This window comes from Pelobates fuscus, chromosome 3, assembly GCF_036172605.1.
Source record: "Pelobates fuscus isolate aPelFus1 chromosome 3, aPelFus1.pri, whole genome shotgun sequence".
In the NCBI taxonomy this organism is placed as follows: domain Eukaryota; kingdom Metazoa; phylum Chordata; class Amphibia; order Anura; family Pelobatidae; genus Pelobates; species Pelobates fuscus.
In genome coordinates this window covers 379,836,034-379,863,557 of record NC_086319.1, presented here as the reverse complement: position 1 = coordinate 379,863,557, position 27,524 = coordinate 379,836,034, and the positions used below count along the sequence as shown (strand labels likewise).

At 43.5% G+C, this 27,524-nt stretch overlaps 1 protein-coding gene across 2 annotated transcripts in view; it reads left to right on the top strand.

Moving 5' to 3' along the window:
* The first annotated feature begins 19,104 nt into the window (after positions 1-19,104).
* The window catches only part of LYL1 (LYL1 basic helix-loop-helix family member), a 37,140-nt gene continuing 28,720 nt past the window's right edge, over positions 19,105-27,524 (top strand). For both annotated transcript variants that reach the window (XM_063449521.1, XM_063449522.1), the window contains exon 1: positions 19,105-19,201. The gene's annotated coding sequence lies outside the window, so the exon portion shown is untranslated. The remainder of the gene's footprint in view (positions 19,202-27,524) is intronic.

Below are 27,524 nucleotides of genomic sequence, written 5' to 3'. Positions count from 1 at the left end.
GACTACAACTACAACACTCACAAAGGGGAAACGAAAGAGCACGAAATGAGACCTCTCTTGACACGCTGAGCCGCCGTGAACGTTGACTGCAAGGACGGGGCCTACTGCAAAAACGACTAGCATAAACGGAGCGATGGGAACGGGTGAGGCGGCCGACCACCCAGCCCTGAACGCCGACATGTCCTATGCGGGAAATCATCCACCAGCCTTCCTCCCTCCCCCCCCGCCGGTGGGGGTTATCACGGCACCAGCAGCAAACCCACCGTGGACACTCCCGTCCCAGGGACTGCGCACATCAGGCATCCCTGCCACTAAAATGGCGGACGCCACGCGCCAGCCAGCAAGCACAGACGCTGATGGCGAACCAACAGGCAACATACTGACCAAGCTGGACGAAATCCTTGCAACATTCTGGGCTCGGATTTCGGAGAGGGCACAGGACACAACTAACACCTTGCGGCCTATACCAGCGGGCACACCCCCGGCTACTGCGGGCCTCGACCATACGAAGGGTACAACATGCCTAGACACGACGGCATCCCTGCCTTGGAATGGTCACCGAAGCCCAGTTCTTACTCTCCGACCCAGACCCAGAGGCATACTCACAGGCCCAAAGCTGCACGCACAGCGGCAGAGAAGCGGCATTAAACGGCCAAGACGGATCGCCCAACGCCTCCGACAGTTACCGAAGGTCACTATCGTGGGCCGCCCACAATCCCATCCCGGGTTGAAGGCCACAGGGAGTCAAACTCCGAAGCGCCGACCACACCGCCGGAGGCCTGCCCGCCGGAGGCCTGCCCGCCGCTGGCGGCGGCTGAACACCCAGGCCTCATATGGCGCCCAACGAAGGGTCGACCCGGCCTCAACGAGCAACCGAGTCGGTGGCATACAGGTGCAGGCCTTTGTGAAGACCCGGGGCCGGAAGGCGGCCACCATCAACCCGCACCATGCTGCAGCCTTGAGGATTTCCCTCGATAACATACATTCCGCCCCACTGACCCTACCTAGCAGTGGCATCGGCTAAACTCACCTCTGGGACTGGTAGGCCGGTTCATACCGTACACTATCATGGACTGACGGGGACCTGACCTTAATGGCAGGCATGAACTCCCCTTCCTGGACTCCCGCCCGCTGATACACACAATGCATGGCTTAATGGCATTATCTAGTGATTGCATATAATTAATATGTGAAGTATTTATGTTTGACGCTTTGCATGTACTCATTACCCTCATTTTGATGAAACCATATTCAGTTTTTGCACCTTCTCATTTATATCACGACCTATAGACGCAAATATGGGACTTAGTCACTTACAGTCGGCTCGACTGGCATAAATGCCGATGAGCGGGGCAGCCCTTTCACACTGAACTCATTTTGATCAGGATCAAGTTATGATGGCCTGTCCATACCGCTACTGACACATTTGGGCTCTAAGGTCAAAATTACAATTCAAATATGGCTGCCTAAAAGCGACCATTCCTGAGACCTCGCTACATAAGCACAAGCACACGCTACTACATACTGATTGATACTTCACCGTGCCCTAACCCACATGCCACACTAGCATCTCTGCTGCAAGATAAGCCTCTCCTCCAGTATAGTTGTGTGCAGTTCACTGGTTCACTAGTTCCCACTCGGTACTAATCTTGGGTTTACTTTAAGCACATAGGATGACATACATCTAGATTACTACTCGCTTCAATTTATAGTATAGGCATCAGCACCAACACACATTAGACCAATTTGTCATATCTTGTTTAGCTATGAACACCAGACGTGTATATGGAGCCTATCTGTATTACTTTTGTTTCTCAACCAAGCTTGATTTACTATGTTTGCAAGATTGTTTCACAAAAAAAAAAAAAACCATGGCAATCTTTCTTTGAAGTGCATTGCACACCATCTTGATATTACTGACTCATGTTATCCCACAATGCCTCCTCTTTTTCTTCTGTATCCCATGAAGCATATGCCACAATAAAAGAAAGATTTACAAAAAAAAAAAGAATTATGTAGTTTAGGTCAGGCTAGGTACAGTATGATAGAGAGTAGCATGCTTGGTTATCCTTTAGCACAGAAAACAAGTTAAATACAATGGGCTACTAGAGTTCAAACATGGTGTGCATACATTAAATATTTGTCATATTTGTCATAAAGGAAGCTGGTTGAGTTTGCCTGTGGAGCGTTCAAGAGAGGAGCTAGAGTTACGGACAGGTGAATTTGCTCAGCTATCGGCTTTGGAGCAGTAGGCAGGTAAGATCAGAGATTCAGCCGATGCCGAATGTGGGCCACTGCAGACAGTCCTTTTCCAGATCAATCATGGGGTACACAGGTAGGCCAGAACCTCCTCATGTTCCATGTCCCGCCGCCACTAACCGTCTCTGCCAGCCACTCTCTCTCCGTGTAGCATTTAGGCAGGTTCCTGGTGATTTCAGGAAGCCCCGATCGTCACTCCAGCTAGGGCCGTGCGCGGCCTAGTGGGGCTGTGGGAGTCCTCCTTTGGCAGAGAGTCTCTGTGGGGAGGGCTCTGCGAGCAGGCCCAACCCCTGGAGCTGATTGCCTGGGTTGTCTTCTCCTCCGGCATCTGGGTGTTATACCGTTCCGCCTCAGAGGGATCGTCATGGACCACTGAGCTGCAGGAGGTGAGTGTTGCAGCAAGTTTTCCCCTCTTTGCCTCTCCTTGAGCTTCCGCCAGAACGCTTCAAAGATTATGTAAAGCTTTGTTAGGGTCAATTTTGGAGTAATTTAAATGATTCTCGTTCAGAGCTCACTCTGCATGCGGCCATTCAGTTTGTCAGCCAGGACTAGCCCCCGGTCCTACACTAATTTTAACATTTGAGATAAACATGCTAACTGCAATACTCACTGCTTAAACAAGAGACTCTCCTCAGTTTATACAGTCCTGTGGTCACCTCCAAATGGACACCTATCGTGAAGAGGTGGGGGCTCAGCCCAATAGTAATTCAGAGACCAGGCAGAGAAAATATCATGCAAATAAATAAAGACAGCCACAAACAAAATAACTACTAAATAAATATTCCAAATGTCACAATAATTCCTGAATACTTAGTATAAAGCTGTTGAACCAGTGAGAGCACTCTCCCTACTGCGCCGATCAAATACTAATTTAAAAGAAAATAATCTAACAGTGCTTTTGGTATATACCACTATCATAGCAATGAATGAGCCAAATAAAACGACAATACAAATAGCTTTCAAAAGAAAATTATATAGAAGTTCACTTTTCCACTTTAACTTAATAAACAGTATCACACTATGATGTGTGTTATTGTATTTGCTTAAAGCGGCACTGTCATGCCGAATCCCGTTTTTTTTTTAACCCCCCTCCCGCCTCCACTACATCCAATTGCCCCCCTAGTCACCCCCAAATGCCCCTAAGCCCCCCAGATTACCTATTTTTAAATCTGTATCTTCTGCCCCGATCTATATTCAGGGCGCCGCCATCTTTGTGTGGGTAGGTGAAGTCCCTGTGGGACACGTCATCTACCCACACTACACAGACAGTGAGATTCCCGCACATGCCCAGTGAAACACCTGGACATGCGAACGGGAATTTCACCTATTCATTCATTCATCAGACAGACGAATGAATGAATAGAAAAAATCAGATGAACAAACTAACACTGTGTATCAGTGTTAGTTTGTTCGTTCAGTTTATTACAAGGAGGGAGCTACCGGCGTGCAGCTCCCTCCTTGTAATATGTAAAGACAGAAGCGGTGGGGAGCTGTGCTCCCCACCACTTCATAAGCCCCCCAGGTCCCCCATTCACTCTATGGGGGTCAATATGACCCCCATAATAGCACAAGGGAGATTAAAATCTCCCCAATGCCCCTACTCGCTATACCGCGAGTAGGGGCATGTCCACTAAACAGTGAGCAGCCTGTGGCTGCTCACTGTAAAAACATAAATGGTAATAAGGGGGGGGGGGGACCTACTGTCCTCCCCCCTGGCCCCCACCCCTGCGCGGTGGGTGGGGGCACTAATAAAATAATAAGGGGGGGGGACCTACTGTCCTCCCCCCCGGCCCCCACCCCTGCGCGGTGGGTGGGGGCCCTAATAAAACAATAAGGGGGGGGAACCTACTGTCCTCCCCCCCCCCGGCCCCCACCCCTGCGCGGTGGGTGGGGGCCCTAATAAAACAATAAGGGGGGGGGACCTACTGTCCTCCCCCCGGCCCCCACCCCTGCGCGGTGGGTGGGGGCCCTAATAAAATAATAAGGGGGGGGGACCTACTGTCCTCCCCCCCCTGGCCCCCACCCCTGAGCGGTGGGTGGGGGCCCTAAATAAAGATATGGGGGGGGGACCTACTGTCCTCCCCCCTGGCCCCCACCCCTGCGCGGTGGGTGGGGGCCCTAATAAAATAATAAGGGGGGGACCTACTGTCCTCCCCCCTGGCCCCCACCCCTGCGCGGTGGGTGGGGGCCCTAATAAAACAGTAAGGGGGGGGACCTACTGTCCTCCCCCCTGGCCCCCACCCCTGAGCGGTGGGTGGGGGCCCTAAATGACCCCCCCCCCCCCATCAAGGTGACTAGGGGTCCCAAGCCCCTAGTCACCCCCCCCCCCACCCCAAAACATTCTAACCCCTACCTACCCCCCTCACCCTAAAAATAGTGAGGGGGGAATAAAATAACTAACCTGTAAAAAAAATAATTAAACTTACCATTTGACGTCTTCTTTTTTCTAAATTCTTCTTTCTTCAGCCCCCAAAAAGGCCAAATAAAAATCCATCATACCCGTCGCACTTTAAAAAAAAAAAAAAAAAAACCGAGCGCAAAAAAAAAATTAATCCATGTTCACCCATGGAGGGCACGCCGCGTACTGAGCTCCGCAGGGCGGGTCAAGGCTTATATAGCCTTGCCCCGCCCTGCAATTAGGCTTAGAACACACTGATTGGTTGGTTTAAGCCAATCAGAGTGCTCTGTGTCATTTTACAAGCGTGGGAAAATTCCAAAGAACTTTCCCACGCTTGTAAAATGACACAGAGCACTGTGATAGGATGGTTTTCAAGCCATCCAATCACAGTGCTCTGTGTAATTTTACAAGCTTGGGAAAGTTCTTTGGAATTTTCCCACGCTTGTAAAATGACACAGAGCACTGTGATTGGATGGCTTGAAATCCATCCTATCACAGTGCTCTGTGTCATTTTACAAGCGTGGGAAAGTTCTTTGGAATTTTCCCACGCTTGTAAAATGACACAGAGCACTGTGATTGGATGGCTTGAAATCCATCCTATCACAGTGCTCTGTGTCATTTTACAAGCGTGGGAAAGTTCTTTGGAATTTTCCCACGCTTGTAAAATGACACAGAGCACTGTGATTGGATGGCTTGAAAACCATCCAATCACAGTGATCTGTCATTTTACACAGCGTGGGAAAGTTCTTTTGAATTTTCCCACGCTGTGTAAAATGACACAGAGCACTCTGATTGGCTTAAACCAACCAATCAGTGTGTTCTAAGCCTAATTGCAGGGCGGGGCAAGGCTATATAAGCCTTGATCCGCCCTGCGGAGCTCAGTACGCGGCGTGCCCTCCATGGGTGAACATGGATTAATTTTTTTTTGCGCTCGGTTTTTTTTTAAAGTGCGACGGGTATGATGGATTTTTATTTGGCTTTTTTGGGGGCTGAAGAAAGAAGAATTTAGAAAAAAGAAGACGTCAAATGGTAAGTTTAATTTTTTTTTTTTACAGGTTAGTTATTTTATTCCCCCCTCACTATTTTTAGGGTGAGGGGGGTAGGTAGGGGATAGAATGTTTTGGGTGGGGGGGGTGACTAGGGGCTTGGGACCCCTAGTCACCTTGATGGGGGGGGGGGGGTTCATTTAGGGCCCCCACCCACCGCTCAGGGGTGGGGGCCAGGGGGGGGAGGACAGTAGGTCCCCCCCCCTATTATTTTATTAGGGCCCCCACCCACCGCGCAGGGGTGGGGGCCAGGGGGGGAGGACAGTAGGTCCCCCCCCCTTATTATTTTATTAGGGCCCCCACCCACAGCGCAGGGGTGGGGGCCAGGGGGGGAGGACAGTAGGTCCCCCCCCCTTATTATTTTATTAGGGCCCCCACCCACCGCGCAGGTGTGGGGGCCAGGGGGGGAGGACAGTAGGTCCCCCCCCCCTATTATTTTATTAGGGCCCCCACCCACAGCGCAGGGGTGGGGGCCAGGGGGGAGGACAGTTGGTCCCCCCCCTTATTATTTTACTAGGGCCCCCACCCACCGCGCAGGGGTGGGGGCCAGGGGGGGAGGACAGTAGGTCCCCCCCCTTATTATTTTATTAGGGCCCCCACCCACAGCGCAGGGGTGGGGGCCACGGGGGGAGGACAGTAGGTCCCCCCCCCCTTATTATTTTATTAGGGCCCCCACCCACAGCGCAGGGGTGGGGGCCAGGGGGGGAGGACAGTAGGTCCCCCCCCTTATTATTTTATTAGGGCCACCACCCACCGCGCAGGTGTGGGGGCCAGGGGGGGAGGACAGTAGGTCCCCCCCCCTATTATTTTATTAGGGCCCCCACCCACAGCGCAGGGGTGGGGGCCAGGGGGGAGGACAGTTGGTCCCCCCCCCTTATTATTTTACTAGGGCCCCCACCCACCGCGCAGGGGTGGGGGCCAGGGGGGGAGGACAGTAGGTCCCCCCCCCTTATTATTTTATTAGGGCCCCCACCCACAGCGCAGGGGTGGGGGCCACGGGGGGAGGACAGTAGGTCCCCCCCCCCCTTATTATTTTATTAGGGCCCCCACCCACAGCGCAGGGGTGGGGGCCAGGGGGGGAGGACAGTAGGTCCCCCCCTTATTATTTTATTAGGGCCCCCACCCACCGCGCAGGGGTGGGGGCCAGGGGGGAGGACAGTAGGTGGGGGGGTTATTAGGTGTTTTTTTGTTTTTTTTTTACAGTGAGCAGCCACAGGCTGCTCACTGCTTACTAGACATGCCCCTACTCGCGGTATATCGAGTAGGGGCATATTATTTACTAATACTAAGTAATCTTTACTTAGTATTAGTAAAGTTGGCTGAAAGACCAATTTAGGTCTTTCAGCCTTTTAGTAGATAGCTCCCTGATACCGTGGGAATTAGGGAGTTATCTACTAAGCGGCTGCAAGATGCAGCCACAGCAATGAATAGGATCGGAGTTTCATTCATTAGAATGAAATTCCGATACGAACAAAGTACCGAATTGCATCCTAACACCAATGGAGAAACTCTTCTCATTCTGTTAGGATGCAATTCGGCAGTTTTGCCGGCGTTCTGTCTAAGTGACAGGACTTTCGGCAATACTGACAGGAAGCATTGTGGGAACTGGGAGGAAAGCTAGGGATCATGGGAAAATTGCTCTGACCAGCGGAAATGAAGCACACTTTGCTCCTCCGCTGGTCAGAGCTGGTCAAGCGGAGGAATCCTCCATAAGACAGAGTCCCTACTTTGTCTTATGATTTTAAAGAAAACTAAAGAAGAATGGAAGAAAAGAAGAACAGATCCCGAGAGAGGGGGAGAAGAGGAAGAGATTGAGGAAAGGTAAGTTCGGCATGACAGTGCCGCTTTAAGGTGGGAATCTGAGCTGTTTAGAGAATCTACTCACTTGGATTGTATTTCTGTGTTTGCTGGAGTTGAACATAAAATTCTCGAGAGGATACTATTAAAGGGACACTACAGACACCCAGAGCACTTCATATAATTGCACTGCCCCTGTCCCCTTAACCCTGCAATGTAAAACGGTTCAGAGAAACTGCAATTCTTATATTGCAAAGTTTAGACTACCTCTAGAGACGTTTCTTGCTGTTTCACGGAGTTTAACTCGGTGAAACTATGCTGGGAATCCTCACGCTTTGCTGGGGACATCCAGCATCTTCATATCCCCATGGGGAAGGCTTGCCGTGAATACACATAAGGTTCTCCCTTTGCGCTGATGTCCCTTTGCGTTGAGGTGGGGGAGACAGATCCAGCACTGAGGAGTAAGGTGGGTGTTTTGAAGGGTTTTAAAACTTTTAATTGCCACAGAGGGAGTGAGGGGAGGTTGCAGAGGGAGTGTTAGAAATGCAGCTGTGTATTCCCAACACTCAGTGGCGTACACACAACCCATGGGGCCCCGGTGCGAAAACTGATCTGTGGGCCCCCCCCCCCCCCCGCTTACTCTGCGCGGGCTGGGGCCGCAACACATTGCGGGCGGGCACCTGGTCGCAGGGCTGCGACCCGTGCGACCGCGGTATGTACGCCAGTGCATGCATAAACACATACACTTAAAGGACCACTACAGACACCCAGATCAAATCAGCTCAATGAAGTGGTCTGGGTGCCAGGTCTCTCTAGTTTTAACCCTGCAGCTGAAAACAGCAGTTTCAGAGAAACTGCTATGTTTCACTGAGGGTTAATCCATCTCTAGTGGCTGTCTCATTGACAGCCGCTAGAGGATTTTCTGCGATTCTCACTGTGAAAATCACAGTGAGAAGACGCTGAACGTCCATAGGAAAGCATTGAGTAATGCTTTCCTATATGGGCGGTTTGAATGCGCGCGTGGCTCTTGCCACGCATGTGCATTCGGAGCTGAGAGGCGGATCGGGACGGAGAGATCCCCAGCGCCAAGGGAGCCCGGTGCTGGAGAAAGGTAAGTGCTTTAGACACACACACACACACTCTCATGAACAGACGCACACATTTACTGACAGACACACACTCAGTGACAGACGCACACAAACATACTCAGTAACAGACACACACACTAACACTAACACACTCTAAAACTAACACACTCACTAACACACACTCACTCACTCACACTCACTCACTAACACACTCACTCACTAACACACACACAAACTAACACTAACACACACTAACACACTCACTAACACTAACACACTCACTAACACACTCACTAACACAATCACTCACACACTCACTAACACAATCACTCACACTAACACACTCACTAACACACTCACACTAACACACTCACACTACCACTAACACACTCACACTAACACACTCACACTAACACACTCACACTAACACTAACACACTCACTAACACACTCTCTCACTAACACACACTAACACAAACTAACACTAACACACTCACTAACACACTCACTAACACTAACACACTCACTAACACTAACACACTCACATTAACACACTCACTAACACACACACTCACTAACACTCACACACTCACTAACACACTCACATTAACACTCACTAACACACTCACTAACACTAACACACTCACATTAACACACTAACACACTCACTAACACTAACACACTCACTAACACTAACACACTCACATTAACACTAACACACTCACTAACACACTCTCTCACTAACACACACACACTAACACAAACTAACACTAACACTAACACACTCACATTAACACACTCACTAACACACACACTCACTCACTAACACTCACTAACACACTCACATTAACACACTCACTAACACACTCACTAACACTAACACACTCACTAACACTAACACACTCACATTAACACACTCACTAACACACACACTCACTAACACTCACACACTCACTAACACACTCACATTAACACTCACTAACACACTCACTAACACTAACACACTCACATTAACACACTAACACACTCACTAACACTAACACACTCACTAACACTAACACACTCACATTAACACTAACACACTCACTAACACACTCTCTCACTAACACACACACACTAACACAAACTAACACTAACACTAACACACTCACATTAACACACTCACTAACACACACACTCACTCACTAACACTCACTAACACACTCACATTAACACACTCACTAACACTAACACACTCACTAACACACTCACTCACACTCTCACTAACACACTCACTAACACACTCACTAACACTAACACACTCACATTAACACACTCACTAACACTCACTAACACACTCACTCACTACCACTCTCACTAACACACTCACTAACACTAACACACACTCACTAACACTAACACACTCTCACACACACTCACTAAACACACACACACACGTTTTTTCTGTTTTTTTTTTTTAATTTAATCCCCCCAGCCTCCTTACCTGTGTGAGAGCTGGGGGGATTCCCTGGGGTCCAGTGGTGTTGCTGGTCACCCGGCTGGCGGGCGCGCGAGGGAGCACTGTCCCCTGGGTGCTCCCTCTTCAGCTCCCTCGCGCGCTGCGTACTGATGCCGGAGCCGGAAGATGACGTCATCTTCCGGCTCCGGTTTCAGTGCGGTGCGCGAGGGAGCTGAAGAGGGAGCACCCAGGGGACAGTGCTCCCTTGCGCGCCCGCCAGCCGGGTGACAGCAGGGCCAGCCTCGGGGGGCCCGGAGGTGGCCGGCTCCTGGGCTCCCCAGCAGAAGAGGCTGGCCCTGTGGGTACATACCGGGTCGCAGGGGCGGCCGGGCCCCCTGGTGGGCCGGGCCCGGTCGCAGCCGCGACCCCTGCGACCCTGGTATGTACGCCACTGCCAACACTATAATGTTCCTTTAAAACTTTTGCCACAAATTGATATATTGGAGATTTCTTTTTTACCACTGATTACTGCAATCATTAGGGTTCTGGCTGTATGGTAACTTCTAACTTCTATGGGGATTTTATTCAAAATTGCAATTTGGGATTTTATGTTGCCATTGACTTATTTTAAGGTTATATAATATATTTGAAGACCTATTTATATCGATGTTTTATTTGGCTCATTCATTTTTGTGATAGTAGTATATTCCTGAAGCACCCCAGATTTTTTTTTTTTTTAATTGTGTTGGAGAAAAATACAGGCCAGTTATATAAATGTTATTCATTTTTACTTGTGGTTAGAAGGTTACATTCAGTAAACCGATGGTAGTGTTGTATACTTTGTGATTGTCTGTATTTTGAAATACAACAGGAAGTGATGAACATCTAGTCTATGTAAGAAGGGCTCATAGTGTCTGACTAATACTTCCCTGACACAGGACAGACACAGAAATGCCTGGGGTTTAAGGAGAATATCCCTTCCTGCTATTCACTCTGTGCTTATAACCTCTCAAATATGTTTTCCATAAATATGATGTGCTGTGATTACTTTCAATAAGAAATTCATTTGCAAGTTATATGAAAAAAATCAAACCATATTATTCTTTTTAAATTGTTTTAAACATTTACAATACCTTTTCCAAGCATTTGAGTACAAAACGTGTAATGGTCTTTGGTGCATTTTGGACCCTTCGTCATAAATTGCTTATTTCCAAAAATCCGCTAGATTTACTAACTTGTGTTGAGATTTTAACCGGTATTACAGGAAAGTTAAACCAAAAATGTTGTTCACTAGCCGGAGAAATTCCGCTGCGATGCCAGTCTATTTTTGAATGATATATTTCTGGCATTTTTAAAGCGCCAACATATTCCGCAGAGCTGTACAATCGGGATGAGGGGTATGAGACAAAAAACACAAAACCACAGGACAATATAATAATATATACAGATCAATACAAAATGTAAAGAGGGCCCTGACCATGAGCTGAGACCGAGCCATTGAGGCTCTTTTCTACACAGTATCTAGTTAGAAAGCCCGTGGTAATAAAGAATTACCCAGTGCGCATGTAATCAATAGGAAACCATAGAAACTGCAACACGTTTGATATTCAACAAGTTGCTTTGTAATTTCAAGAGTAAAAAAAACAAACCCATTTTCAGGCATTAATGTAACACTTAGTTAGTCCAGACCATTAAATTGGGTAATAGTAACAACCCCTGGATGTTGGGCTACTGTAAAATCCCCAGGATGTACTTGAAAGCCAGAGTAATCGGAATGTGCCTTTCCTGGTTAAATACATTATTATTATTATTATTATTATAAGTGCCAGTAACATTTTCACTGCTGGAGGGAAACGTGAAGCAATGCACTGTTCTTCCCTGTGACAGTGTAAGTAAGAATAGCTTTAGGTAGATAAGCAGAATGTGTCATTTACATTCTCAACATGTAGGTTGAGAACGTAAATTGTCTCTCTGCAATAAAAAAATAAATTAAAAAAATTGGGGTCTCTGAGTTCCCCCCAAAACTGAGAAGTCCAGTAAGTGGTACATTTTCTCTTCACCCTATGAGCTGCAAGGTGGCATATTTTAGCATTTAGTAGATTACAATTAAAGGGACGGAGTAAGCACCAAAATCACTTATTCTGAGAAATGGCACCGTTTAGGTCTTGCAATTTCTACTAGAAGCTATCATTCACACAGCCACTAGGGACTGTTCCAGTAGCATTAAGAATACAAACCTATATACTTTATACTATATATACTTACTCTCTAATTAGATTTAGCCTCCCTCCACAGTAAACAACGGAAATTAGAAAAAAGAAATGTTTAGAATTACCATTTTTGCAGCGCTGAGACTCCATTGGAGCAGCTACCTGCTCAGTCTCCCATGGCGTCATTATGGTGGCTTGGCTTCCTCAGTGCTCAAAGAGGAGCATAGGGGACCTCGCACATCCAATCCAATATCTCTTTCTTCAATGCTTTCCTATATTGCACAGGAAGCATCTCTAATGGCTGCCAGAAAGACAGTCACCAGAGGTGCTTTTAACCCGGCAACGTAAACAGTAAACATTCCAGTTTCTACAAAACGACAAGGTTTTACATTGCAGATTTAAAACCGGTGGGCAACTTTACCCAGACCGCGCCATTGAGATGAGGTGGCCTGGGTGTATTTAGTGGTCTTTTAATAGTTATGTCTCCCGTCCAGTGATATCTAAAGCAGAGAGTGGGGAGAGGCAGTAGGTGACCTGAATAAACTAGCTTTGGAAAACTCCACGCAGGAGTCATGCCAATAAAGCATTACTGTACTGTATTGTTTGGCTGTGTCTACTCTACATGAGAGTCATTCCAACTAAGTGTTACTGTAATGTATTGTGTTGTTTGGCACTGTCTACACTGTATGTTTGTATGTGCGCATGTGTGTATATATCATTGGCACTCTCTCCACTGTAACCTTTGTGTGGTCTACATGGATTTGTCACTACGTGCTATGTGCCTTTGTATTGCCTATGTGTGTGTTTGTTACTGCTTATTCTATGCATGTGTGTGTAAGTCGTCGTTGTCTGCTAATTGTCAGTGCATGTTACATGTGTTTGCCACTGCTTCTATGTATGATTTCCATTGCCTGCTCTGTGTTTGTCACTTAATTTTTTGTATGCCTGGGAAACATTTTTTAGCCTTTGTTGAAGGTACCTAAACGTGCATCAGATATTCATTTTTTCTTTCTTTTTTTTCTTTTTGACTGTACTTGTTATCACTATGTTTTTTTTCTCTAATGTGTTAGTAACACATGCTTATTTTTTAAAATTTGTATTAATATTCTTTAAACCCCCCCTAAAAGGCCCCATGTGAACTCAGAATAAGTATGTCAAATATGAGTAAACTGCAATATATTCTCTAAGAATTCAAAAGTAAATTTAGCCATAAAACAAAATAAAACCGGTTCCTAAGATGTATAGCAGTCCCTTACCCTGTGGGCATAGTTACATTAAAGCCCAGTCCCCAATGGTGCATTTTGCTCCGTATTTTTTGGGGGTGTAATAGGGACATCATTTTCTGGTTATTTTAATTATTTCATTTATCTTTCAACTAATTTATTTACTTTGTGGTTTGTTTGTTTTTCTAAAACAAATTCTCTTTTTCCCCCCACTCCTCTACATAGCCCAATATATCGAGACAGAATAATTGTTTGTTGGTGTAGGTTTTCTGTTATGGTTTCTATGTATTTCCAAATAATTAGGATATTGCTATACTTGCTGCCAGGTGGGATTTTCCTCTTTAGGAGGCTGTTCCTATTTTTTCCCATGCCCTCGGAATAGGCCCATCAGTGGTGGAAATAATGTAGAGAGTACCCTAGTGTAAGATGTTTTCTTGGGCCCCTAACTCTAGCGCAAGTATTTTGGCCAAAGGGTAGATCTCCCACAATCATTTTCCAGCTGGGGTTTTACTACTTTCCCATCCTTACAGGATTGTATTTGTAAGAAGTCTTTTTTTTTCCCGTTTGGATGTAAACACCTGTTTTTGTTTATGTGTGTGACTTTAGGGGTGTATATGTCTATAGTGGTGGCATTTAAATGCAGTTGTGTGTATGTACTGTTGCAATTTGAAAACTGTGGTGTACTTGTGTGTAGTGTTTGAGTTTGAATGTAGTGTTGGCATTTGAAGGCAGGTGTGCATTTTTATGTAATGTTGGTGGTGTGTTTGTTTGCAGTTTTGTGTTTCAAGGCAGGGGTGTGTTTGTATTGTAGTGTTGGTGTTTGGATGCAGGGTTTATTTGTGTGTAGTGTTGGTGTGTGAATGCTGGGAAGTAGGCACATACACTGCCACACAACCATACTAACACAGATACACAATAACACACAGATACACATACACACTGATATGTACACACACATACATATACTTTGATGTTTACGAATAAAGGTGGACACGTTCTTAATTATAAATACTTGTTTTAATGGCTAATATGCAATTTTGTGTCCTTATCATCTGTGAATTCAAGTCACTTTTTTTGTAAAACATTCTAGAGATCGATGTTATATACTGGACCATTGAGCAATAGAAAAATGTTGCCTTTCTGATGAATCACATTTTCATTTAGATCAGATGGACGGCCGGTGCATGTGCATCATTTACCTGAGGAAGAGATGGCAACATGATGCACTGTGGGAAAAAGGACGGCTGGCAGCATTCCCAGCAATGTTTTGCTGGAACACCTTGGGTTCTGGCATTCATGTGCATGTTACTTTGACACGTACCTAGAGATTGTTGCAGACCACGTACATCCCTTCATGGTAATGGTGTTCCCTGATCGCAGTGGACTAGTGATGTCCCAAACAGTTCGCCGGGAACTGTTCGCCGGCGAACATAGCTTGTTCGTGGCGAACGCGGCAGGCGAACATGTGCGATGTTCGGTCCGCCCCCTATTCATCATCATTGAGTAAACTTTGACCCTGTACCTCACAGTCAGCTGACACATTCCAGCCAATCAGCAGCAGACCCTCCCTCCCACCTCCATGACGAATAGGGGGCGAACCTAACACTGCATATGTTCGCCCACCGCGTTCGCCACGAACAAGCTATGTTCGCCGGCGAACAGTTCCTGGCGAACTGTTCGGGACATCACTACAGTGGACTCTTTCAGCAGGATAATGCACCCTGCCCCACTGCAAAAAATGTTCAGGAATGGTTTGAGGAACATGACAAAGAGTTCAAGGTGTTTCCTTGGCCTACAAATTCCCCAGATCTCAATCCGATTGAGCATGTGGATGTGCTGGGGCAACAAATCCGATCCATGGAGGACCCACCTCGAAATTTGCAGGACTTAAAGGATGTGCAATTTTATATTTAAGAATTGTCAGTACAAGGCAAAAGATTTTTTTTTTATCCAGCTACATGTTGTGTATGACTGCCTGTTTTGTGTTTGTCTCTGCCTGCTCTGTTTGACTGTTATTGCTATTTATGTATGATTGTTAATGTCTGCTCTGTTTTTCACTGTCTTTTATACGTTTGTCACTGCCTGCTCTGTGTGTTTGTCATTGCCTGCTCTGTATGTTTGTCTGTACCTGAGATGTATTTGTCACTGCCTCAGCTGTGTGTTTGTCACTGTCTGCTCTGTATGTTTGTCATTGCCTGAGCTGTGTGTTTGTCACTGTCTGCTCTGTTTGCTTGTCACTGTCTGCTCTGAATGTTTGTCATTGCATGAGCTGTGTGATTGTCACTGCCTTCTCTGTATTGTTGCCACTGTCTGCCCAGTAAGCTTGTACCCGTATGCTATGTGTATCACTGCATGCTCTGTGTTTATGAAAAGTATTTCTCTGTATGGATAGGAATGTCATTTGAAAGTTGATTTTATGCATATCTTTGTGTGTTTCTGTATCTGTCTGCTATGTGTGTGTATATCGATCTGTTCTCTTCTTACCTCTAGCTATTCTGCTATTATTTTGTGATGTGCACACCTGGCAGCCTAATATGTATGTGCATGTCACAGTCTGCTCTCTTAGTTTGACACAATGATTTTTGTATGTTTAATTGGCACTGTTATCTCATTCTGTGCATCTGACACTGACTGCTTTCTACCTGCGCAGTGTACACAGGATGATTGAGTTAAGATCAAGGCTTGTCTTCCTCATTTACCCCTCAAAGGTTTATATTGCTGTTCCAGCATTGTCAGCACGTTTTGGCCAGTGGGGGACTTGTGTGAGGTGCTGGTAGCGGGAGTATTATGTGCCAATCTCTAATCACCCCCTCTGTCTTCTTTCATTCCTATGACATGACTGGCAGAGAGAATGAAACATTAACTCTTAGTTCTTGGAGTAAGGAAGGGATATGAGAGCTTGTTACTTTTAGAGCTAGGGCGATAACAGACATGTAGAAATTTTCACTTTACAGGTGTCCAGAATGCTGGCATAGAATACTTTGAATGGTATGCTGAAGTGCTAAGCCATTATGTCCTTGGACCTTTGGCAGTGCTGATGTTTGTGGGCTATCTTTTGTGTGATGCTGGGTTGGCCTATAGTAGCTCACTAACCTCCGCAATACTAAGGTAAGTCATAAAAATCCATAGTCTCGTGGTCTTTAGCATGTGGGACTGACCCCGGCATGTATTTGACAAGGTACACATATATTATTGATTTATCTATAAAATATTTTATCACTATGTAATTTTTACGTATGTCCTGAAAACAACAGTCATTCATTTTGTCAGACAGTTGCCATTTGGGACGATTGATCCATTTTAGCTGGGTCACAGGATAAACGTCCAAAGAAAATGCAACAAAAGTGTGTCATTAAACCAGATAACAGCAATAAGAGATTAGTACAGAGCATGTCCATCAGAGATGAGGTACAACCATTGAGTTCTATGTAAAATACTCCATAAAGGTAGGCCTCACCTGTCATACCTTTTTGTAGTTGTAATTCACGATCGGCTGGAGTTTATTATAACTTGGCATAAATGACTTGTAATTTGGCTCAATTTATATATAAGCATGTATACTGTCTGGTATCTCAATGTCTGAATGTAATATTACTTGGCATGACAGGGGGTTTGTTTACTAAACACCAAATTGTACTGAAGTGAAAAACAAACTGCTAAATTTTGCAATTAGTGTTTATTGAAGATTTTCTCAATGCAACAATAGTAAACAGGTAAGGAAAAAAGCCAAGTTAATCATTGTGTTTACATACTCTAATGTATGCCATTGTTTACCTTGATTGTGGAGTGTCTTGGTGGCCAGACTCCTTCCCATAGACTATGGGCCCTGTCTTAAAACACATTTAGAAGTACCAAAAGGACTATTCTCACCATTCCTGAGATCTCTCATCTGCTAAGCAGCTGCAGATTTCTTAAACCCCCAGGATGCCAGCCACCAGGGTGACAAGCGGAAATCCTAGCAGGCCGCATGGAACTATACACTGGTTCAGAACTTACTCATGGCTGGTCAAAACATTAACCGGGTGGTGATTGGACAGCAAATGTGGTATCAGGGTGTTCTTTGGGCAGTGGGTAGCTGAGGGGGTGAGCTCTTCTGGTATGTGTTGATTGTTGGGGTTGATTGTTCTGTGTTGGGGAAGGGCGTTTTAGGGCTCCAATTTCACGGCATCCCTGGTGTTTTTGATTCTGGTCACCCACTGGAGGGTGACTACACATTGTGTACTGTACAGATATGGTGCTTCTGTGCAATAAAGTATACTTAGTTTTCACCCTTCATCAAGCCTTGGTTGATGTTTTGGGAAATTGCTAAGCGTTCTATGATCACTCATGACGTTTGAGCTATAAATGGTAGGGACACTAACGGACATACTCCGGCTAAGTACAGCAGCTCAGATACCAATACTTTGCATAATACACCATAAAGCAGGGCATTAAACAGAGTACACAAGTCACCAAAACAGAGGCCTCAGCTCAGAACGCAAGGCAAGAGCTTTATAACTGAGATTTTAATTTGTTACAAATTGATGTTTAGTGAACTAACTCCAAGATGTTAGGAATACACCACCTAGGAGGTATGATGTATCGTAGAAGCACTATGTATAGTAGAGGAGTCTACTGGCTTAATTTGGGTCGAACAAAAAGAATACATAACAGCACATCTCTATCTGGGCAGAGGATTGCACAAACTTGTTGATATTTATAAGAGTTTTGCATTCTGATAAGTGGTGCACAATTCAGTAAGAACATCTTATTGATGATTCCTCCACGTTTACATGTTCGTACCACTATACTTTATACTTTGATAGATTCACGTAAGACACCTTACCTCCTGTGTCATATTACCCCACTCCCCTTAGAATGTAAGCTAGTTTGAGCAGGGCCCTGAGCACCGTCTGTTCCTGTATATCCAACTTGTCATGTTGCAAATACTTGTCTGTCAGACCACCAATTGCACAGCACTGCAGAATTTATTGGCGCTTTATAAATGGTAATAATAATAATAATAATAATAATTAGAAGAAGAAATCTCCCTCCCCACTTCTGATTGGCTAATGTAACATACCACCTGGTTGGTTCCATTTAATGCTTCCTACTTAGGCAATTCTTTAAGGATATAATGTTTTAAAAAGATCCATGTGATAATATGGAATGTCAGACACACTGGCGAATGTATATGCTCAAAAGAAAAAAAGTCATAAACTATACTAAATACTTACATAATTCAAAAGTAATAAAGTTTTAACAATGTAACTTTGCAAACTGTGTGGGTTATTAACTAACTGCGCCTTTATAACTGAGGATATTACAGGAATATTAATTATACATCGTGTAGTATTACATTATAGGAATTTTATTATACATATAGCAATATCTGTCCATTAATATAAATATATATAATGGCTTCCAGAAATCTTGGTTTTGAAAGCAGCGCAGGGAGGGATATTTCTTATCAGCTAGGACAGACCGGACCCCTGGTCCTTATCTACAGCCACACACTTCCTCTAACCAAGGAGAGAAGGAAATGTCTGCCCCCCCCCCCCCGTCTCCCCTACATTCCCTCCCCCCATTCTAACCTAACTCCACCTCTCCCCTTGTTAGGTGGATTTTAGATTTGCGCAGTCCATGAAGGAAAATCCCTCTAGAAGTTAGGATCAGAGGCTACCCCCCGATCTGACTTTCTTCCTCACCCCCATCTCTTGTGACAAAAGATGAATATGTAGATTTTTCTGGGTGTTTGATATGGGTAAGTTTGTGGCACTTTTGTGCACGTCATCTATCTATCTATCTATCTATCTATCTATCTTGCTTTGACCAGTTTATTATAAACATATCTATTTTTATCTATCTATCTATCTACCTATCTTGCTTTGACCAGTTTATTATAAACATATCTATTTTTATCTATCTATCTGTCTGTCTCTCTGTCTATCTATCTATTTTTATCTATCTATCTATCTATCTATCTATCTATTGTTATCTATCTATCTATCTATCTATCTATTGTTATCTATCTATCTAGCCTTCTGCGTATCTGCCTGCATATCACTTTCGCTGTCAATAGTTGTATATCTGCTACAAAGAATTAATTTATTTAACTAGACTCATAGCTACATCTGCCTATCTCGCAGATTTTATTGGTGTTTGTAGGTTTACCTAATCAATTTCAACCACCATCTGCTTATCTTTATTTATACATTTAAACTCAGATCTTCCTCTATCTGCTACCCAGTGCGCACATCTGTGTGTTTATCCATCTATTATTTATTAGTCTCATCTAATATTATATCATAATTTATCGTGTTTGTATATCCATCTTTCTAAGTATAAACTAGCTTGTACGTCATGTGCAATACATTAATTGTTTGAATGTAGAAGTTGCTTATTACGTCTTTTGTAAATCTGAAAGTTCGGTATTTCACCCTAATGTTTTAGAAGGTGTATTAATTCACATATGGCATATTAACGTGATAACTGTGTAGATAGATTTGTGCAAACTCTGTGCATGTCTCTGTGTTTATACCGTTGTTTATCCTCGGCATATTTATGGACAATTGGATCTAGTATGAAGATTAGTTGACAAGCATGCAACGCAGGGAAGTTAAGTAGGAGTATTTTTTTTTGATGGGTTGCAAAATGCTACTTTTACTTTGTTCTAAGAGTGCACTTTTTGGGATATGAGAAAAAAATAGTCTATATATTGATAAATACATACATTCACAAAAATGAAGACAATATTTAAATGTGTAAAAGTGTGTTTGTCCATGTGTGCTGATATATGTTCATTTATAGTACACATGCTGTTGCTAAAAATCATAATAACAGTAATATTAGAGTGTGCAGACCCCCCGCCCCCCTTCCAATCTATTCTTAGAGAAATGGAGAAGTCCTGGGGGGAAGTTTAATACACATAACATAACCACTGTGCAACACATGCACTTTCACATACATCCTGCACACATGCAACTCACACAATGCTCCAAATACACCCTGTACACAAACTATGTCCACTGTGTTACACATACATCCTGTCCACATGTCACACACACACATGGCCAATATTCCAAATACACACTGCATATATATACTGTACATACAGCGTTTCACATACATGTGCAGGACATATGAAAATAAACACACACACTCTGTTCCACATACACATACACTTTTTGCATATTTGCATGCTGGACACATGAAACACACACACACATATATATATATATATATATTTTATTTTTTTTTCATTTATATATACACACTGATCCAAATATAAACTGCACACACACACATAATGCACATACAATGTTTAAAATACATTCAGGAACACACATAAACACCGTGCTCCAGATACACAGTGTTACTCACTGTCACTGTGCTAGACATATAACACAAACACGCAAAATGTTCAAGATAAAAACTACACGCTCTCCTTCTGTATGTATATTTTCATTACATTCTGGAGCATTACATACAATACTCCAGTGTTTCTTACACACTGTATTCACATTCCGTATCATACCTGCAGGACCCATGGCCCACGCACATACACAATGTTCCAAATACAAACTGCACTCACATATACTACATATGCTATGTTTTAAATTCATTCTGGACATGTTACATACAAACAATGATTTATACACATATTATACACACAATACTGCAAAATACACAATGTAGTCACATAGTATGCATACAATGTTTAAAATACTTTCTGGACACATGACACTCAAACATAATATTGTACACACATACTATACATATAATGTTCTCATACATTCTGAACACAGACAATGGTCTAAATACACATTGAACGCACACTCTGCACATACAATATAAATAAACAGCTAGAATCCTGCACAGAACCCCACTATATTAAGTGACTTTATAGATCTTATATGGCATACACATGCTGTAAAACTCTCTTGTATGTGCTCTTCAGTGATTCTTTATGAGATATGTACATAAAAGGCACACGTGTGAGCTGTGTATCTTATTCAATTGAAAACTAAACATTAATTAATCTACTCAGCACACCAACAGATTGCACAGGATGGTATTAGTTTCTCAGAGGGCTTCATTCATGTTTCTCATTTCATTTAAATTATTTATGATTTCTGAACGTCATATCCCATGAACCCCTGCTGGGCACTATTGAGAAAGAAGCCCCTGATATATTGTAGCACATTCTAATAAATATCACTTTGCAAAGGTGCAATGTACATATTACTTTTGTTTAAAGGAAAACCCATAATATATTAACATCATTGTTTAAATAAAATATTATGTGTTATAGCCATTATGTGAGCTATTTTGGAATGAGTTATTTTGTTACATCTACATATAAATAAATAACTGATTTTTATGTCCTGGCTTACCCTTGCTTTATGGGAGCATCTGCCATACACAGCTTTAGTTTAGACTGAGCATGCCGCTTTATCTATACTTAAAAAAGGACACCTACTGTATATATTTTAATTCAATGCTCTTTAAATATTTGGTCACTCCCCTAACCTTTCAATCATTTCTCAGCATTGCATTCTATTCCAGTGACATCAAGGTCTATGACGACAAGGATCGGGTGAAAGAGGAGACTGTCCATCACAGTCCTATTCCCCCAGCAAGCACTTACCATACTTGCTGGGGGAATATAGGATTAGCATGGCTAATTTCACAACAGTGGCCCTGTCTCTCCCAAAACATACAACAGTTCCTATCACCCCAAAATGCATACTATTGCCTCTATACCCTGCAGAGATACACTGATGCCCCAATTCACCTACACACACTGCAGACCCATTTTTATTCCCAAAACAAACAAGATAGCCTCTCTACAGCAGCTACAACAACAAACAAACAAACACACACACACACACACACACACTATATCCTCCCAAATACACATACTACAGCGACTATCCCCCTTAACACACAATCATTACAGCCCCTATCCACAAACAGCTCTTTTTTACATGCTCACACACATACTACATTGCAAACAGTCCCATCCACACACAACCCGCAACTACACAAGCAGCATCTTCCCCACGCATACACTCCTACAAGTATAAACACAAAAATAATTCAGCGCTAGTAATCACAAAATTAGTCAAGGTAGGCAGCAACCCAAATGAAGGAAAACCCCTAGGGTCCTTTGGTGGATAGATACAAAAAGATATGGAAGTTAGTCCAGTAAAGTATTGCTAGGGTGCCAATAGATGGTCTAGGATACTTTATAGAGTTCCTCTGTGGATGCGTCTAGTGTAGACCGTTCTGTATATGTAAATACAAGAGAGGTAGAGGCGACTAATGGTATAGTATGAAAGTTCAGGGTGTGATAGGTAACAAAATGTAGAGAACTCACATTCAAGAGAGCTATGGCCAGCTCTGGTGTGGATTGCGTACAGCGGTATAATCCCCGCAGAACTCGGAAAAGAAAGACAGAAAGCGACAATAGTGCTCTCAATTTTGATGTGGTTCAGTGTGCAGATAAGAAGAGGTAAAAAACTCACATTCGAGGGAGCTATGGCCAGCTCTGGTGTGGATAGCGTACAGCGGTATAATCCCCGCTTATAGGATTTGTAGCGGCGATACGTCCGTCAGCACCGTCTGGTGATCCAAGGCTCCAATATAGAAAAATAAAAAGCAGCAATAGTGCTCTCAATTGTGATAGGTTAAGAGAGTAGTAGAGGAAATAAAATAATACTCACAAAGATAGAGCAGAGGTACTGCTCTATGGATAGGCGCTGGTGGTATGATCCCCACCTAGGATTTCTTGGAGTACTGGAACTTTAAAATTGCCAGTGGAAGTAAAAGTAACCAGGAAAGGTTAAAATGCCAGGAATAGGTAAAAAAAAAGTTTAAAGTGCATAGAGAGTGCAATAAAAAGAGGATTGGTACAATAAAGTAGCCAAAAGACTTTTATTGATCTAAAATACACAATAAAATACAGAATTAATAACCATAAACGCGTTTCACCATAAGTGGCTTCTTCAGAATGGGATAAAAGTAGTAACCTGGCAGGGGTTGTTTAAATAGGGCTATGTGAATTTGAAAATTGCGCCAAAAGTGTAATTGGCCAATCAGAGACAATTTTTAAAAACACTAAGGGTGATGAGTCCATTTAAATTATTTAAATGTAAAAACGAGGGTGAGAAAGTTGTTTTAAAAAAATAAATAAATAAATAAATAAAGGGTTGTTTAATAAAGTTCATAAAAAAATAGTTGTTTTATAAAGTTTAAAAAAAAAAATACATAACATGACACATATCTAAAAAAACATAATTTATTTATTTATTTATTTATTAAAAATTCATAAGAAACGCAGTCTTGTTACCCATAGGGTCTCGATGCGCATACCAGCAATAAAAACAGATAAAACAATATCCAGCAAACAACAGCATTGAAATCAAGTGCATTTAAAACCAGGGTTAAAATTTTCATGTAATCCCGTACGCCTGAGCAAATAAGACTGTTTTTAAGCTCCGGCGGAACTTCAGTAGATCATTCTCAAGTCTTAATGTCAGGGGCAGGGAGTTCCAAAGTTGCGCTCCCTGAACATCACTCGTCCTCCCTCCGCATTTTTTCTTTTTAAAATTTGGAATCTTCAATAAGTCCAAATCAGCCGATCTCAAGGATCGACTGGGAGCATAGCGTGTGAATTTATCCTTCAGATAGTCTGGTCCCATGCCATGGATTGCGTTGTATACCAAACAACCAGTTTTAAACAGAACCCGTTCACGAACGGGCAGCCAGTGCAAGGCGCTTAATGATGGAGTGATATGGTCATTGCGGGCCACACCCGTAAGTAGCCTTGCAGCTGCGTTCTGTATCAACTGGAGCTTGTGTATGATGTTCTGAGGCAGTCCAAGGTATAGAGCATTGCAGTAGTCCAATCGACTACCGATGATGGCGTTGACCACCGAGATTTGATCGGAGGGGGCAATGAATCTAAAAGTAGACCTCAGAAGTTTCAGGTGGTAGTGGCAAGAACTTACCACCTGATTAATCTGGGGCTTCAGTGTCAACCTGGAGTCGAGGATGACTCCCAGATCTCTGACCTTGGTGGCAGGACTCAGAGATGGAGAAAACGAGTCCGGCCATGAGGGAAAGATACTATTCACCTCCTGGTTACTGAAGATGATACATTCAGTTTTGGAGACATTAAGTTTTAGATAATTGGCTCCCATCCACGACTGGATATCCTGTAGGCAGGAGGAAAGATTGATTTGATCCTCCTTTTTCTTGGCCAGGCGAAAGTACAACTGGGTATCGTCGGCATAGATATGATAGGGAAGCATGTGGCGGCGGATGATATGGGTCAGTGGCCTCATATAGATGTTAAACAGGATTGGAGATAAAGCCGAACCCTGGGGGACTCCACACGTCAGGGCGATGTTAGAGGAGTAAAATGTTCCCAATTTTACCCTTTGAACCCTGTCGTGGAGAAATGAGGTCACCCAAGCCAAGGCCCTGTCATCCACACCAGCCACAGTGAGTAGCCTCTCTATCAATCTATCATGGTCGATGGTGTCAAAGGCCGCCGATAAATCCAGGAGTACCAGGGCAATTTCCTCCCCTCTGTCCAAGGCCCATAGGAGATCGTCGTGGACTTTAACCAGGGCAGTCTCTGTCCCTCTACCAGGTCGAAATCCCGATTGGAAGTCATCCAGAATGTGATTAGACTCCAGGTGAGGCTGAATTTGCCAGACCGCCGCTCTCTCGATGATCTTGGCCAAAAAAGGCAAGGTTGAAATAGGTCGATTGTTGCTCAACTCGGAGCGTGGCACAGTTGGTTTCTTCAGCAGTGGGATAACCACAGCCTGCTTCAGAATGCCAGGAACAACTCCGGTGGCAAATGACATACTAACAATGTCTGCAATATAGGGGGCCAAAACATCAGCGGCATCCTTCACCAGCTGTGCAGTGCAGGGATCAAGCGGTGAGGACGATGCCCTGAGAGACTTGAGGATGATCAAAATCTCAGGCGTACTAACGGGTTTAAAATTCGAGAACATCGAGCCATCATAGGGTGTAAAAGTTTCTGTATCAGGTTCCACCACTATGTTGCTCCTAATTAGGTCAATTTTTTGTTTAAAAAAAGTGAGAGAGGGATTCGCAAAACTTTTGAGATGTTTCTTCTTGGGGAAGCGAACAGTTAGGATTTGCTAGGAGGTTTGTTGTGCGAAAAAGCTCTGCCGCTGAGTTCTTCGCTTTTGTAATCTTATCTGTAAAATATTGTTTTTTCGTATTTTTAATACTAGATTTATATAATTTTAAAGATTTTAAATATTCCAATTTGAGGTCGGCATTATAATCTTTTCTCCACCGTTTTTCAGCTGCTCGACATCGCCATTTCATCTCCCTGGTCACCTGATTAAACCAGGGAGGGTTTTTATCTACTTGTCTTACTAGACAAGTTTTTTTCATGGGGGCTAAAAGTTCTATTGATTCTACAATCACTGAATTAAACAGTAAGATTTTCTCTTCTACTGTGTGGGAAGCATGAAATTTAATGGAGTCCATTTTGCTGGAAAAAGTTGTACTAAGAAGAGGTCCGGTGACTTTGGAGATATCTCGAGACCAAGAGCAGATATTATTTCTTTTTGGGATGTGGGGGATTTTCTTCATTTCAACACCTACTGCCTCAAACTTGATCAGATTATGATCACTCCAGGCCGTGGGTTGAGGAGTAGTAGTCGAAGAAATCAACCCATTGTGGAAAATCCAGTCTAGCGTGTGTCCGGCTCTATGTGTGGGGCCGGACACTGCTTGGTTATACCCTATGGTTTTTGCGTAGAGTATTAAACTCTGGGCATGAGAGTCCGTAGGAGAATCAGCCCATAAGTTAAAGTCTCCCAAAATAATGGAGGAGGCAAACTTAAGACTAATAGTAGTTAGCAGTTCAGATATCTCCTCCATAAAGACGGGGGTACTAGTATTAGGCAGGTGATAAATGAGAGCTAGACCTGCCGTCTCCCTCTCAGTGCGCTGCCATAGGAGGGAGAGATATTCAAATGTGGTGAGGGATGTCACCTCCATCTCATTTTCCCTGATTTTAAGATGTTCTTTAAAAATAATCGCAATCCCCCCGCCTCTTCTTGTTGCCCGATTGCACATAAGTATGTGATATCCAGGGGGGGCCAATTCATCAAGACGAGGTGGGGCTGAGGGGGAAAACCATGTTTCCGTTAAAAATAGAAAATCAAGGTTGTTATCTTTAATTATGATGTTGATGGAGATGGTTTAAAGGTACAGGGATACAGAGATATATGTAAATGGAGTATGCATGAAAAGGGGGTAATATAATCCCAAACATAATGATTTAAATAGGGGTTATATTATACCCCAGAGTAATAATATATTACAGATGTTAAATGAAAATAATAGATAAAATAAACCACGCAGAAAAAATACAAGCTGGGGTTAAATCCCTGCTGGTACCAACGAACCCCAGGTATCTTTTGATACCTGAGGGTACCCCCGGCCCACTGGTGCCACAACTAGTGGTGTTAGGAATACAGTTTTGTACTCCTAACGCTATAAACAAACAAACAAAAACACTCCAAAAACAACACTTTGAAAATAAGAAAATTATAATATGTTGTGGTAATCAAACCCAAAAAACATGAACATGTACTGAGCACTATACTTTCACATTTTTGGGTTTGATAACCACAACATATTTTTGTTTGTTTATTTGGTGTGGTGTGTAAGGAGATAACCCACACGAGTGTTGTAGCAATTGATTGCTCCATTTCAAAGAACTTTTCATGGCTTTTTAGTGAGCATCTGATTACGTTCTACGGGGACTTTTTTTATCCCATAAACTTCTATCCAGCAATGACTTGTGGGATAAGTAGTTTATACCACAGCAGTAGTTCCACTCATCATATACGATAAAATCAGTCCAGGTTCTGCACAGTGCGTGCTCACCGGATGCACAAATTGTATAATATCTCATTCACAAATACACTCTAAAAAACACATCGTTCTTACGAACACGCTCACATTTACAAACATGCACAGACAATTCTGAAATATAGAAACAGGGTATGGATAAGGTTATA